The following is a 16,550-nucleotide window of genomic DNA, read 5'->3' as shown; positions in this document are numbered from 1 at the left end:
AGTGCCTCAAGGAGTATAAAAGGTATTAGCTACACAAGCAATTGTATTTTAAAGAGATTAAGAAGAGCCCTGGCTGGTGTGGCTCAGTTGATTGGAGGTAGTGGGTGTGATTCCCCGTCAGGGCACACATCTAGCTTGCAGGTTGGGCACATGAGGGAGGCAATCCATTGATGTTTGTCTCTTTCTCTCTCCCTTCCTTCCCTAAAATAATTTTTTTTTAAAGAAGGAAAAAACTTGCTACATTGTCTTTTTAAAAAAAGAGAGAGATTAAGAAGAAAAATTAGTGCTTTGTATTTACCCACATACTTAATATGTCTGGTGCTTTTTTTTTTTTTTTTCATGAAAACCTGAGCTCCCATCTGTGGAACTCCGTCTAAAGAACTTCCTTTAGCCCTCGCCAGTTTGGCTCAGTGGATAGAGCACCAGCCTACGGACTAAAGCAGTGGTTCTCAACCTTCTGGCCCTTTAAATACAGTTCCTTATGTTGTGACCCAACCATAAAATTATTTTCGTTGCTACTTCATAACTGTAATGTTGCTACTGTTATGAATCGTAATGTAAATATCTGATATGCAGGATGGTCTTAGGCGACCCCTGTGAAAGGGTCATTCGACCGCCAAAGGGGTCACGACCCACATGTTGAGAACCGCTGGACTAAAGGGTTGGATTCCAGTCAAGGGCACATGCCCAGGCTGCAGGCTCCATCCCCAGTAGGGGGTGTGCAGGAGACAGTGGATCAATGATTCTCTCTCATTGATGTTTCTGTCTCTTTCCCCCTCTCCCTTCTCTGAAATCAATAAAAATATATTTTTAAAAATAATAAAAAAATAAAAAACTTCCTTTCACATTTTTAGTGGTGCCACTGTGTGAATGACAACTTAGTTTTAATTTATTTGGAAATATCTTTATTTTGCCTTCAATTCTAAAGAATATTTTTACTTGATATAGAATTCTGGGTTGACAGTTTTCATCTAGCACTTTAAAAATGGCATTCTACTGTCTTCTAGCCTCTACTGTTTCTGATAAGTTAGTGATAATATTTATATATTATTCTTTTTCTCAAATACTTTTAAGATTTTCTCTTTACCTTTGGTTTTCTCTTTACTTTTGGCTTGATATACCTAGGTAGATTTTATGTGAATTTATCCCACTTGGGTTCATTGAACTTATCTGTAAAATTACGTTTTTCACCAAAGTTGAGAAATTTTTGGACATTATTTCTTAAAATTTTCCTCCTCCATTCTCTTGCTCCTTTCCTTTTAGGATTTCAATTGCATATATATGTTACACTTTTTCATATTTCCCCACAGTTCCCTCAGACTCCATTCTTTTTTCCCCTCAACATTTTTTCTCTCTTTTGTTCAGACTGAATACTTTCATTGATATACTAGAGGCCCGGTGCACGAATTCGTGCACGGGTGGGGTCCCTCCGCCTGGCCAGCGATCGAGGCCATCTCGTCCAGTCCTGATCGGACTGATCAGGGCTGTCTGGCTAGCCAGGAGGAGGGACCGTGGGAGGTTGGCCAGCCAGGGGAGGTTGGCTGTGGGAGCGAACTGACCACCAGGGGGCAGCTCCTGCATTGAGAGCCTGCCCCCTGGTGGTCAGTGTGCATCATAGCGTCCGGTCGTTCAGTTTAGGCCAGTGGTCGGCAAACTCATTAGTCAACAGAGCCAAATAGCAACAGTACAACGATTGAAATTTCTTTTGAGAGCCAAAATTTTTAAACTTAAATTATATAGGTAGGTACATTGTTATTAACTTAATTAGGGTACTCCTAAGGCTTAGGAAGAGCCACACTCAAGGGTGCCAAAGAGCTGCATGTGGCTTGCGAGCTACAGTTTGCCGACCACGGGGTTAGGCTTTTATATATACATGTAGATCTTCAAATCCACTTACTTTTGTCTATCATCTTAATTTGCTGTTAAGCCTGTCCAATGAACTTTCTATTTCATATAATTTTTAGTTCTAGAACTTTACATTTTGTTCTTTTTAAATAGTTTCTTTCCTGAGATTTGTTAATTCATTACAAGCATATATTCCTTTACATCTTTGAGTATAATTATTATAGCTGTTTAGGATCCTTGTCTTCCAATTCCAATATCTATGTCATCTTGAGTTCAGTAACCACTGATTTCCTTTTCTCTTAAGTACAGGTAACACTTTCCTTCTTCACATGACCTAAAAATTTTGGATAATACACTGGACATTGTAAATGGTGTTATAGAATTTACGGATCCTGTTATGTTCCTTTCAACAGTATGGGAATTTTTCTTTATTTTACTTTTTAAAAATAAAGCATATAGTTAACTTGCCTGGATTTAAACTCAAATTCTGTCTCATTTGTGATGGGAAGTAGCTAGGGTAACCAGATGTCACACTATGCCTGGGATTGAGTGTTTCCCAGACCACCCTTTTATTTTTTTATTTTTATTTTTTTAAATATACTTTATTGATTTTTTACAGAGAGGAAGGGAGAAGGATAGAGAGCCAGAAACATCGATGAGAGAGAAACACCGATCAGCTGCCTCCCGCACACCCCCCACTGGGGATGTGCCCGCAACCAAGGTACATGCCCTTGACCAGAATCGAACCTGGGACCCCTCAGTCCGCAGGCCGGTGCTCTATCCACTGGGCCAAACTGGTTAGGGCCCAGACCATCCTTTTAGAAGCACAAATTTCTGTTCAGATGGGCTGCTCAGAGTGTGACTTATATAAGTGTAGTTCAAGGATCAGCTACAGATTTGAATCAGCCAAAGAATTTATACACAAAAAAAGCCCTCCCTGCCTTCTCCATTCTAGAACTTCTCCTCCTTGCTTCCCAGCTGCTGTGCTTGCTATGGTTTAAAAAATATACTGGTCCTCGGGTTACGTTGGAGCGTAATGCGATTTTCGCTGTAAGTCGGAACCCACCTACATAAGTATCTACCTCACTCACATGGAGCACATACACAGCAGTAATGAAGTGAAACAGCAAAAAAAATTTAAAAGATAACAATTCCTGACCTTTACTTGTGGTAAATAAATAATAAAAAACATAAAGCACATATGTACATACGTCAAAATGACGGAACTTTTTTTTTTTATAAATAAATGGGAGATGGCAATGTAACCACGAAACGACGTACATAGAGTCCGACGTAACCCGAGGACTGCCTGTATATCATTTTTTATTGATTTTAGAGAGAGAAGAAGGGAGAGGGGGAGAGAGAAACGCTGATGAGAAACATGGATGAGAAAGAAAACATCACTCAGCTGCCTCCTGCATGCCCCCTACTGGGGATCGAGTCCACAATCCGGGCATGTGCCCTGACCAGGAATCAAACCAGTGACCTCTCAGAGCATGGGATGATGCTCAACCAACTGAGCCACACTGGCCAGGGCCTTGACATGGGTCTTTTGTTTTGTTTTTTTAGGACTCATCCTATCTCATTCTTTAAAATATTTATTGTTGAAAGTGTTACAGATATCCCCCCCCCCCACTCCCTCTATCCCGCTCCCACTCGCCCCACCCCAGGCCTTCACCACATGTGATATTCCTGCCAAATATGCATAACATGAATCTAACCATGGGAAAACAAACTAAACTCTAATTGGGCAACAGTTTACAAAATAACTGGCTTGTAATCCTCAAAAGTGTCAAGGTCATGAAAAACTGAGGAATTGTTTCAGACTGAAAGAGAGTGAGGAGTTATGACAACTAAATACAATGTGTGATTCTTAGTTGAATACTCTTGCAGTAACGGACATTAGAGAAACAATTGGAGAAATCTGAATGGGGTCCAAGGATTAAATGGGAGTAATGTATCTATGTTAATTTCCTGATTTTGATAGTTGTTTTGTAGAAGGTGGAACATAAATACTAAAGTATTCAAGGGTATCATATCAGCAACTTACTCTCAAAATTTCCAGAAAAAAAACAGGTTTTTTTTGTACAGTAGTGCAACTTTTCTGTAAGTTTGATAGTGTTGTGAGCTTTGGGGGGTTTTTTTTAGTTAAAAAAAAAAAAACTACCTGTGAAACTTTTAATTGCATACTAAAGGGATTCTTAACAGAAAAAAAAAAGGAAAAAAACCTAGCTCAAGGTTTCACATGAGCAACCTTCATGTGAAAACATCTTCTAGTTACTACAGAGAAAGATGGCTTTTGATTTGGTGACCTAAAGGGAAAAGGTCCTGGTCCCCTGAACCTTTTAAATCCTCTGACAATGACATTTAAATAACTCTCAACATTTTTTCAAGAGGCCTTCGTGTGCTGTAAATAACACTAGAAATAACTGAGTAGTTTCTAAGAGAATTTCTGACTCTTAGTATTCAGAATTTTAAGAAGACATTAAACCATGTATAATCAGGCAACATGGATGTTCTTCTTAGGTGCTTAAAAAAATACTTAAAACACAAGGACAAAATAGATTGAAGTACACTTTCTCTCCCTGAAATTAGGGTCTTTATAAAAACATGAAGTCGTAGGTAGATGGTAAAGGAATTCCCAACTGTTAAATATTTCTAAAACTTTTCAGTTTTTAATGGACCATTTTGTAATTTCTTATACTTCAGTTAAAAAAAAAAACCTCAAAAAATTTCCATTTAATGGGACATACTGGGTTGGCAGTCAACATAGCTTTACAATATTTAAAAGAACGCTCTAGAAAACTAAGAAAGAAGGGTCCGTATATTGCTTTTGACAGAAATACAGTTTTCTTTACTGATGTTTATACATATCCGGTACAGATGATGGAAGAATTTCAAAGTAGGTTAATTTCATTGAAAAACAAATATTGTCTATCTCTCTCCTGTTACCTGAATAGGCAAAGCATGCTCCTGCCTCAGGACCTTTGTATTTACTTTCCCCTCTTAACAGAATGCTCTTCCCCCACCTAGCTACCTGGCCACTTCCTAGCTTCATTCAGGTGTTGTATGCTCAAAAGTCACCTTACCAAATAAGCTTTACATAACTACCCTATATAAAATGTCATCCCTTCATTGTCACTTTGTTTTCTCTTACCTTGCTTTATTTTTCTTCATAAAATTTCTTTATTGTCACCACCTGACATATTTTTGGTCATTTTTGTTTTTATCTGCCTCCCCACACCAGAATGTAAGGTCCATGAGAACAGGGATGTTATGTACATTTTGTCTTGCTATTTTGCTGTGTCTTTAACTCCCAAAATAGTGCCCACTCATAATGGACATGAATTTTTACATCTCTACCATGAATTTTTACATCTCTTGATCCTTATGAACACTCTAGATTAAAGTTCCGCAAACTACAACTTACCACTTGTCTTTGTGTGGCCCGTGAATTAAGAATGTTTTTTTTAAAATATTTTTAAGTGGTTAGAAAAATAATCAGAAGACTATTGTTTTGTGCCACTTGAAAACTATGTAAAGTTCGATTTCAGTGCCCATAAAGTTCTATTGTAAATACAGACAAACCCAATCACTTACATGTTGTCCATTGCTGCTTTCATAGTCCAACAGCAAAGCTGAGTAGTTGCGACAGAGACTATATGACTTACAAAGCTTAAAACATTCACTATCTGGTCCTTTACAGAAAAAGTTTGCCAGGAAACAGCTTAACGACGACTATCTCCTAACAATATTTCTATTTTTATAACTGGAATTCTAGGAAACAGTTGTGATTTCCATTAATGCAGTTATCAAAGTTATAAGTCATCTAGACAGCACCTTTCATACAAAGTATTTTACAAATGTGACCGATTGAAAAATTAATGTGACTTTTCAGAGTGTAAAAAAAAAAACCCACCACATGATGCCAAACATTCAGATAAAATATTTTTAAATGTACTTATATGTATGTGTACAAATATATATGTGGCATCATGCTTCCATTAGGATTTTTTGGTATCATTAGATAAAGCAATTTCTTATCTCATTTAAAAGCCAAAATTATAAACCAGCAGAAAACCCTAGTTAACACTCATTCATATCAGGTGCCTTCTTTCTTTCCTGCAACTTAATACTCAATCTAATATTTCTTAAGTTTAATTAAATCATTAGTGCTTTCCACTGATACCTTACCTTTTAATAACAAATCTTATAAAAGGCATAGCTATTCTGTTACTGAGATGGCTGACAGATATACTGGACTGTAAAAATTAAAGGCTATTTCTTTTGTAGCTTTCCAAAGCACTTCACCAATTCAAAGCTTTACTAGCAGTATCAAGTTGTTTTCTACCAGTACTGAAAACAAGCCTTCCTCACATGCTTACTGAAAGATGACAATTTCAAGTTTGTTTTTATTCCTTCAGATTCTCTTTTCATTGACAAAGATGCCATTTTTAAAAAATTCACTAGCTAGAATTTTTGTTATAATATCAATATTTTTCTCAAACATTCCAGCATTTTTATGTGCTGCAAAATTAAAGGGAGTAGATTACAACTAAAATTTAAACTTGGAAATGGCAGGAGTCTGGTTAATTAAGATTTCATCAAAGTTCACAGGGGAATGTTTTTACCTCTTTGCTCTAATATAAACCAACTATTAACAAAACCAAATATTTACATTAGCAACAAAATATTTGTAACCATATTTTTAACTTGAATAGTTATGAACTTGCCTTCATTTTGAGACTATTAAGTAATTATTATTCAATTGAGAATATCAGCTAACAAAATTATACTTTAAGTTTCAGAGATCAGATTTTCACTGGCTGTTCTGTTTTCCCAGTAGGAAGTTGTAGGTGCTAAAGGAGAGCAAAATGTCAAATCTCAGAAAGATTGCTGCATTGACTTTGCCAGCTGCCAGCAGTTCTGGTGCCTGACGGCTGCCAGAAAGCTGTACCTGAACGCTGACATTCCTTTTTATCTTCATAACAGTAAACTGACTCTTATCCCCATGTCTCTTAAAAAAATAGTTCTTTAAAATCTAAAATGTTCACTTTTACTTTTTAACCAAAATCTTTGGAAACTGAGTCACTATAAAAATGTACTCATATTTGCAACATTAACATTAGGGACAGAAGTGTTAGCTATTATTTCTAAAAGGTCCTTCACCATTTCTTTTTATTACTACCACATATAATCAATTCCTGGAATCTTGGCATCACAAGAACAATTCTGCATAATGAAAAATGATACCTAAGACTAATGAAATCAGAATATTAGAAATGGAGTGGATATTTTAACTAGCTTAAGTGACCTTCCTCTGACACCTGGTGCTTGAATTTCCTCCAATATCTCCCTATTTGGGTTGTGTGTTTCCTCCCCTTAGACACTTCCAATAATATAGAAGTTATTCCTTTCCATTTCAGGAAAAAAGTTTTAAAAGTTCCTCCTTAAATGTAGCTGAACTCAAATTTCCTGAAATGTCCATTTCAGGTCCTTGTTCAGCTTCTTGGGAACATACAAGATAAGTTATTACTCAGATGCTATTACTCAGTTCCCTAACTGCGGTGAGAGCTTTCTTCTGAACCTGGTTTTGTTTGCTTGTGGTCCTCCAAAAAGGTATCATGAAGCACTTAATCCAGTAAGTGCAAATGAAATTTCATATTATCTCACAGCATTTCTGGAAAATGAAAAGGTATAATTGCATTTATTATTCTCCCCATTTTACCGACAAAGTTCATGACACAAAGAATGACAAAATATAGTCACCTAATTGACCAAGGGTACAATGTCAGTGACACATTAAGGAGAGAAGCAGGACTAATTTCTTAAGTTTTACCTTTGTTTCAAAGAATTTAACTAATGTTTTCATTAAAGTGCTTTCCTATAGATCAGTGATGGCGAACCTGTGACACGCGAACTCATTTTTTTGGTTGATTTTTCTTTGTTAAATGGCATTTAAATATATAAAATAAATATCAAAAATATAAGTCTTTGTTTTACTTTGGTTGCAAATATCAAAAATTTTCTGTATGTGACACAGCACCAGAGTTAAGTTAGGGTTTTTCAAAATGCTGAGCTCAAAAGGTTCGCCATCACTGCTATAGATTACAGATCTTAGAAGAATAGAAATAGAACAGATTTTAGACTCAATTAATTTCAAATAATTATGATTGAAGGGAAAGGAAGACATAAAAACAAGGAGCATGCCTTAAAATGAGAGTAATCCCTCCAACCATGAAATACTTCCTTTCTTTCTTCCTTGGATTAAGGTAAAAGTTAAGAAATATCAAGACTACTTTCTGAGGGCACCAGATCAAATACAGTCCATGTTACCATTCCAATTCTTTCTACCTTACCTCTTTTTAAAATTAAGGATTCCATTTTCCCCCTATATTAAATGTTTAATGAAGAAATTATAGAGTGTGGAGCACAGGTTTAAAACAACAAATTTAACATCTAGTGCTATTTTCCCTTGTTACTCTGAATTTATAGACAGATATATTTCAATTTTACCATGGCTATCACATGCCATAAATGAACATGTAGAGAGAAAAGGAAGAATGCACATTTCATGTTCATTGCTACTTTTTAAAAAATTTATGCTAATATAAGTGAATCCCACATATTCCTAGTAAAATTTTCTTTCTTTTTTTCTTTTTTTTTAATAAAAATATGGAACGCTTCACGAATTTGCGTGTCATCCTTGCGCAGGGGCCATGCTAATCTTCTCTGTATCGTTCCAATTTTAGTATATGTGCTGCTGAAGAGAGCACAAAATTTTCATTTTATAACTGTAAAATGCCTAGATTTTTTTTAAAGGGGAGAATGATGATTTTTATTTTATTTTTATTTTTTTTAGTATATTTCATTGATTTTTTTTACAGAGAGGAAGGGAGAGGGATAGAGAGTTAGAAACATCAATGAGAGAGAAACATCGATCAGCTGCCTCCTGCACACTCCCCATTGGGGATGTGCCCGCAACCAAGGTACATGCCCTTGACCGGAATCGAACCTGGGACCCTTGAGTCCGCAGGCCGACGCTCTATCCACTGAGCCAAACCGGTTAGGGCAAAATGCCTAGATTTTTAAAAGTAAAATAACTGGGGTAAAAAACAGAATCATTAAAGTGGGTGATATATCTAAATGTGAAAGTTTAAAAAAGTCAAATTTCTACACAAGAGAATATTTTCATGGCCTTGGAAGAGGCAAATATTTCTTCAACAGGACATAAAATGCACTTAATCCCAAAGAAGAAAATTTGATAAATTAGCCTTTATTAAAATTAAAAATTCTAGTCATTACGTAGATTAAGAAAATAAATAAGCAAGGTGTAGACTGGGAGAAAATATTTACAATACACTTTTGACAAAGTATACATTTCCAAAATATTTTTGAAATACCTACAAAACTATTAAAAATATAAAGAACCCAACTTTTAAAAAAATGCACTTCAGGCACTTTAGGAAAAAGGATATACAAATGGCCAATAAACATATGAAAAGGTAGCCAATCAATATTCATCAGGAAAATACAAATTAAAGCCACAATGAAATACCATTACATACCCACCAAAATGGCTAAAATTAAAAAAAGACTGACAATAGCAAATGTCAGCAAGACGTGGAACTGGAACTCTCAGACATTGTTAGTGGGAGGGTGAACTGGCCTAACCACTTTGGAAACTGTTTGGCAATATGTATTAAAGCTAAATATACACCTACCCTATGACCCAGAAATGCTAGTCCTAAATCTATATCCAAGAGAAATGAGTGTATATGTCCACTAAAAGACATGCATAAGAATTTTCATAACACAGACAAACACTGGAAATAATCAAATGTCCATCAAGAGTAGAATGAATAAACAAATTGTAGTATATTCATACTATTCAACAACAAATGAGAATGAACTAATAAATGTTACAATATGAATGGATCTCAAGTATATTCAGCAAAAAAAAAGCAAAAAAGCCAGACATTTAAAAAGCACATATTGTATGATTCCATTTATATGGAATTCAAGAACAAGAAAACTGATATATGATTTATATAAGTCCAAATAGTAGTTAACTTTGGGTGAGGAGGGTATATTAATTATAAATTGGCACAAGGGAACCTTCTAGGGTGATGCAACTGTTCCATATCTTGTTCTGGAACGTGTGTATATAGGTAAAAATGAATCAAGCTACATACATTAAGACATGTGTACTTATTGTATAAGTTATTCCTTAATTTTTAAAAATTTCTGTTGGCCTGGCCATTGTGGCTCAGGGATTGAGCACTGACCTATGAACCAGGAGGTCACAGTTAGATTCCCGGTCAGGACACATGCCTGGGTTGTGGGCTTATTCCCCAGTGTAGGGTGTGCATCAATAAAAATATATTTAATATATTTTTTATTTTATATATAAATATACATTTTTGTTCATTTCAGAGAAGAAGAGAGAGGGAGAGAGAGAGAGAAACATCAAAGATGAGAGAATCATTGATTGGTTGCCTCCTGCAGGCTCCACACTGGGAGATCGAGCCTGCAACTCTGGCATGTGCCCTGACAGGAAATTGAACTGTGACCTCCTAGTTCATAGGTCAATGCTCAACCACTAAGCCACACTAGCTGGGTTTACAGAGAGGAAGGCAGAGAGATAGAGAGTTAAAACATCAATGAGAGAGAAACATCGATCAGCTGCCTCCTGCATACTCCCTACTGGAGATGTGCCTGCAACCAAGGTACATGCCTTTGACCGGAATCGAACCTGGGACCCTTCAGTCGGCAGGCCAACGCTCTATCCACTGAGCCAAACCAGTTAGGGCCAAAATACATATTTTTTAAAAATCTGTTGATCACTCAAACATTCTCACATATCTAAAATCCAAACCTTTCAAGTGCAATTAGAACAGTATGTTCCAACTTTTGCAAAAAGTTTGAATTCCAAGGGTTTTAATGATTCTTCTAATAGTCTTTATAGATTATATCTACACTAACCATCCACTGAAAAGACACCATATATCTTAAAATTTTTCATGGTTAGGAAATTTATTTACATATCATGTGACAATTAAATATGAAGATAGTTTCAGTGATAGCTAATTCCCCAATCTTCCCTGAGAATTGAGATTTCAAAATATTCTGTCATGTGATTTTTTTTTTTTTGGTCTTTTTTTTTCTTCAATAAACTTAGGATACAGGTTGTTTGCCATTCATCTTTGGAAAACAAACAAACAAACAAAATTTTTTTGATTCACATTTGTCTCCAGCATCAGCCCCACTTATTTATCTGCTTCTCACCTTTTAGCTAAACTTCTGGAAAAAAATGGTCTGATCAGTGTTTCTGCTTCCTCTATTCCAGCAGTTATCAACCTGTGGGTCGCAACCACTTTGGCGGTCGAACAACCCTTTCACAGGGGTCGCCTAAGACCATCCTGCATATCAGATATTTACATTACGATTCATTACAGTAGCAACATTACAGTTATGAAGTAGCAACAAAAATAATTTTATGGTTGGGTCACAACATAAGGAACTGTATTTAAAGGGCCAGAAGGTTAAGAACCACTGCGAGTCTATTCCCATTCCCGCTCTAACCACTTCAATTTGGTTTCCATCCCCACTACTCCACAAAAAAGTTTTGTTAAGGTCAATAGCAGGTTTTATGTCATCAAAATTAACCCACACTTTTTGTCCTCACCTTACTTGATTTTTCAGCAACATTCAACATAGCTGACCACCCACTCCTTCTTGGAACACTCCTTTCATGAATTCCGTTACACCACACTCTGCTGATTTTCCTCCTGTCTTGCCCTGCTGCTCTTTCTCTTTTGCTGTCTCCAGCCTCCTCCACATGACTACCTAAGTAAGTTGTTTCTCAGGCCTCAATTCTGAGTCCTCTTCTCACTACATGCTCTCTTTAGGTGATACAATTCATTACCATGGCGTTAAAAATCATTTATGTGCTAAGGATAACCATACTTCTATCTAGCTCGACCTCTTATTTAGAGGAGAGGTTCACCAACCCTGCCCCCACTACTATTCTCCACATTAGCACTCTTTTTATTTCCTTCATAATACATAGCATAGTTTTATTTCTTTTGCTATTTACTTGTTTGGGGGCCTGTTTTTCTTACTTGACTATAAATTCCATGAGGGCAAAAGCATTGTCTGTTTTCTTTACCATAGTATTGCCAATATTTTGCATACATGGCACATAACAAGCATTCAATAAATATTTTTGAATAAAAAAATGAAGACACAATTTATATTGTTATAAATGTATACAACATCAAAATTAAATGTTATAAAGCTTTTGTTGTTCAACTATCTTTTAAAGTCAGCATTTAAACAATAAAAATACAGTTTAAATATATATATAAAGATGATCCACTGATAATCCATAATGCGCTGTAAGAGTGATGATAAATTTCATGGATACTTTTCAAATAGTGGTTAATATTCCTCAGGCTATAATGTGCATAAGAATTCCTTAGGAACCTTGTTAAAATGCAGACTCTGAATCAACAAGTCTGGCCTAAGAGTCTGCATTTGTAATAATTCCCAGATGTTGCCTGCTGCTGGTCTAGAGACCACACTTAGATTAGCAAGAAAGGATTCTTGTACATAATTTGTGAACCAAACTGAAATACTTAAATATATGCTGGACCCTAATTTTGTGGCTAGTATAAATGCAAGGTGATTTTCGTACACATTATCTTATTTAGGCTGTAGCTGGTCTCTTGCAGTAAACGTAGAGTGGTTCTCAATCTTACCAAGTGTCCCCTGTTTAGCAAAAGTATTTTATAACTAGAGGCCCGGTGCACGAAAATCATACACTGGGGGTGGGGGGTGTCCCTCAGCCTGGCCTGTGCCCTCTCACAGTCCAGGACCCCTCAGGGGATGTCCCCCTGCCAGCTTAGGCCTGCTCCCCGCGGGGATCAGGCCTAAGCTGGCAGTCAGACATCCCTCTCACAGTCCGGGGCTCTTGCAGTCCAGGATCCCTTCTCCTTACTGCCTGCCTGCAGTGGAGGTGGGAAAGGCTCCCGCCACTGCCGCTGAGCTCACCAACCGTGAGCCCGGCTCCCCCTGTGGGAGCACACTGACCACCAGGGGGCAGATCCTGCATTGAGCATCTGCTGCCCTGGTGGTCAGTGTGCAACATAACGACCAGTCATTCCACCATTCGGTCAATTTGCATACTAGGGTTTTATTATATAGGATACCTCTTTTACCATCATGAATTAAACATAACCTATCCTCCCATACAAGTTGTTTTTAAAATAAAGCCCTAACTGTAATATAATGGTGAAACTGATGATGAGATCATTTGTATTTCAATAGGCAAATGTACCAGAATAATTATTCTAGAAGACATAATAATAAAGTAGTCAGATATATTTGTAGAATCACCATGAATGCAAGAGCTAAAAATGCAGAAGAATGCAGGTTGCATCAATAAGGGCCAAAGTCTTGGCTCTGAACTAAAGAATCATCTCTTAATTTACATAGTAGTTGCATTCTTAGACAATTTGGATTATATTAAAACCATGCAAAAATACTTCATCTTTATATATAAAATGGAGTTCGGTTCTAGCAGTCATTAGACATACGTAAAATGTTACCGAGTATCAGAAAATAGAGAGATTCCAACTTAGAATGAAGGACAACTTCCTATAAGAGATGGCATTTGGGATAAACCATAATGGATAAGTGAGGATTTCAATTGGCACAATGGTGATCATATTAACAGTGCTGAAAAGTCAGAAGTTAGTTTGGGTTGGAGAGACCATGAGTTTATTTTTGGATTGTTGAGTTTGAACAGCATTAGAAAAATGGGGAGTTAGACAAAGTAGGAAAAACTAAGCAGCCCAGAATAACATGAGGGGACAAAGAATACCATTGGCAAGGAATATTGAAGCTACATTGTGGGTTATCTGAAATGCCCAACTAAGAAATACTTAAAATGGCCCAGCTGGCCAGTGGTTGAGCATCAACCTATGAACCAGGAGATCATGGTTCGATTCTCGGTCAGGGCACATGCCCGGGTTGTGGGCTCGATCCCTGGTGTGGGGTGTGCAGGAGGCAGCCGATCAGTGATTCTCTCATCACTGATGTTTCTATCTCTCTCCCCATCTCCCATCCTCTCTGAAATCAATAAAAATTTTTTTTAAAAGAAATATTTAAAATGGTTTTTGAGTAGGGGAGTAACTTGAGATTTTAGGAAGATCATTTTGGCAGCAATCCTCAAATTGGATCGAAAGAGGCAAGTTTAGATACAGGGTTACCAAGATAAAAAAAACATGCAGCCATCTGAATCAGTAATTTTCAAAATGTGTTCAATGGGACTCCAGGGTTCCAGAGGGCTGCCACAGGTGTTGATCTGTGGCTGGGGAAGGAAAGGGCCAATAGCTTAGGTAGGCCTAGCAATAGTCACTTGCCCTCTTTCCCCATCTCAAGTGGAATATCACACTTGCTTCTGTCCCTCATAAGATTTTTTTAAATATATGTTTGTTATTGATTTTAAAGAGGAAGGGAGAGGAAGACATAGAAACATAAATGATGAGAGAGAATCACTGATCGGCTGCCTCCTGCACGTCCCACACTGGGGACCAAGCCCACAACCCATGCATGTGCCCTCACCAGGAATTGAACTGTGACCCCCTGGTTCATAGGTTAACACTCCACCACAGAGCCACGCCGGCTGGGCTATTTCTCAAATTCTGAGCGGTACAGCTTAAGCCTTTGTACAGGGAATAGGAAAGTTACTGATACTCTTACTTAAATAATTTTACATGAACAAATATGCACAGGAAAAAATACTTTGGAAATTGCAGCACTTCACTGAAATAAAGAATGCAGCAGCCCTAGCCGGTTTGGCTCAGTGGATAGAGTGTCGGCCTGCGGACTGAAGGGTCCCAGGTTTGATTCCGGTCAGGGGCACATCGCCGGGTTGCAGCCTCGATCTCCAGTAGAGGGCGTGCAGGGGGCAGCCAATCAATGATTCTCTGTCATCATTGATGTTTCAATCTCTCTCTCCCTCTCCCTTCCTCTCTGAAATCTTTTTTTTTTTAAAGAGAAAAAAAAAGAGAATGTAGCAAATCCAAAAGTTAGAAGGAACTATATTATTTTTCCCAGAGCAGAGCCAATATTGGATTAGAAAGATGGTAGTATTCATCCTATTGGATTTAGCCAATATTTCAAACTCTTCTACCAAACCTCTCAATGTCACTATTTACCTTACTCTCTTTACCATAAAAGCCAAACCAATGGTCAAATGACCAAACATACAGGCAACGCATTCATTAATTCATTCAATAAATATGACTGCACTCTTACTATGTGCTGGGGATTGGGCTGTGATTAAAAAAATCCCAACATTTTGGAATGTGACTGTTTAGAAGGGGTTACAGGTGTATTAATGTCCAAAATATGTAAGTAATCTAGTTAAATAATCTTTAGATAATTAAGAGTTAAGAATAAAAAATATAGTTTTGTATTATGATGCCATTGAAATGTTTACTATTTCTCCTATAAAAAAGTTTTCTTTATAAACAAATAACCTGATGTTTTCATTTTTAAAAACACTCAATTATAACATTTTTTAAATAATTCTTTATTGTTGAAGTATTACATATGTCCCCTTCCCCAATAAGTATAATTTGTGATATGTGTATGTGTTGCCAATTTCATTGATATAAAATGTTAGGAGGTGAGCTGATTTTGAATTACTGATAATGAGTAAAGAATATTGTTCTAGCCCTAGCTGGTTTGGCTCAGTGGATAGAGAGTTGGCCTGCGGACTGAAGGGTCCCGAGTTTGATTCCGGTCAAGGGCACATGCCCATGTTGCGAGCTTGAACCCCAGTAGGGGGCATGCAGGAGGCAGCTGATCAATGATTCTCTCTCATCATTGATGTTTCTATCTATCTCTCCCTCTCCCTACCTCTCTGAAATCAATAAAAAAATATATTAAAAAGAATATTGTTCTATAAATGCTTTTATTCTGTTTCATATCCATTAGTAAACACAACTTTTTTATCTCTCTTAAATGGGACACATCCTATATAATAAAAGGCTAATATGCAAATTGACCAAACAGTGGAATGACTGGTTGCTATGACGTGCACTGACCATGAGGAGGCAGATGCTCAATGCAGGAGCTGCCCCCTGGTGGTCAGTACGCTCCCACAGGGGGAGCACTGCTTAGCCAGAAGCCAGGCTCACAGGCTGGCGAGTGCAGTGGTGGTGGCAGGAGCCTTTCCCACTTCCGCAGCAGCACTAAGGATGGTCCGACTGAGGGCTCCCAGACTGCGAGAGGGCGCAGGCCAGGCTGAGTGACCCCTCCCCCCGGCAAGTGCATGAATTTTGTGCACCAGGCCTCTAATATCCAATATATGGTATCAACTCCATATTATTTTGATTTACTGTACACAACTTTGGACTCTAAAAACTGGATGCAAAAAGCAGGTTCAATTAAGACTGAAAAATTTATCATTCATAATCACTGGGGATTACAGTATTTTGAGATATTACATTATAGTAATAGTTATACATAGATCATATTTACATATAATAGAAAAATACTATAATTACTTTTATATTATTTCACCTTTTTGTAGTGATTTAAAAGGCCCTAGGGTCACCCTTATGATTTTTAATTATTATAAATACTAGAGGCCCAGTGCATGAAATTCATGCGGGGGGGGGGGGCCCCTA

At 37.2% G+C, this 16,550-nt stretch overlaps 1 protein-coding gene across 1 annotated transcript in view; it reads right to left on the bottom strand.

Annotated features, from left to right (window-relative positions):
• The window catches only part of IKZF3 (IKAROS family zinc finger 3 (Aiolos)), a 74,755-nt gene that overhangs the window by 53,063 nt on the left and 5,142 nt on the right, over nucleotides 1-16,550 (bottom strand). The gene's annotated exons all lie outside the window — the stretch shown is intronic.

The sequence above is a fragment of the Myotis brandtii genome, unplaced genomic scaffold (genome assembly GCF_000412655.1).
Source record: "Myotis brandtii unplaced genomic scaffold, ASM41265v1 scaffold157, whole genome shotgun sequence".
Classification (NCBI taxonomy): Eukaryota; Metazoa; Chordata; class Mammalia; order Chiroptera; family Vespertilionidae; genus Myotis; species Myotis brandtii.
The sequence above is the reverse complement of the archived record's forward strand: the minus strand, read 5'-3'. Positions and strand labels throughout refer to the sequence as shown.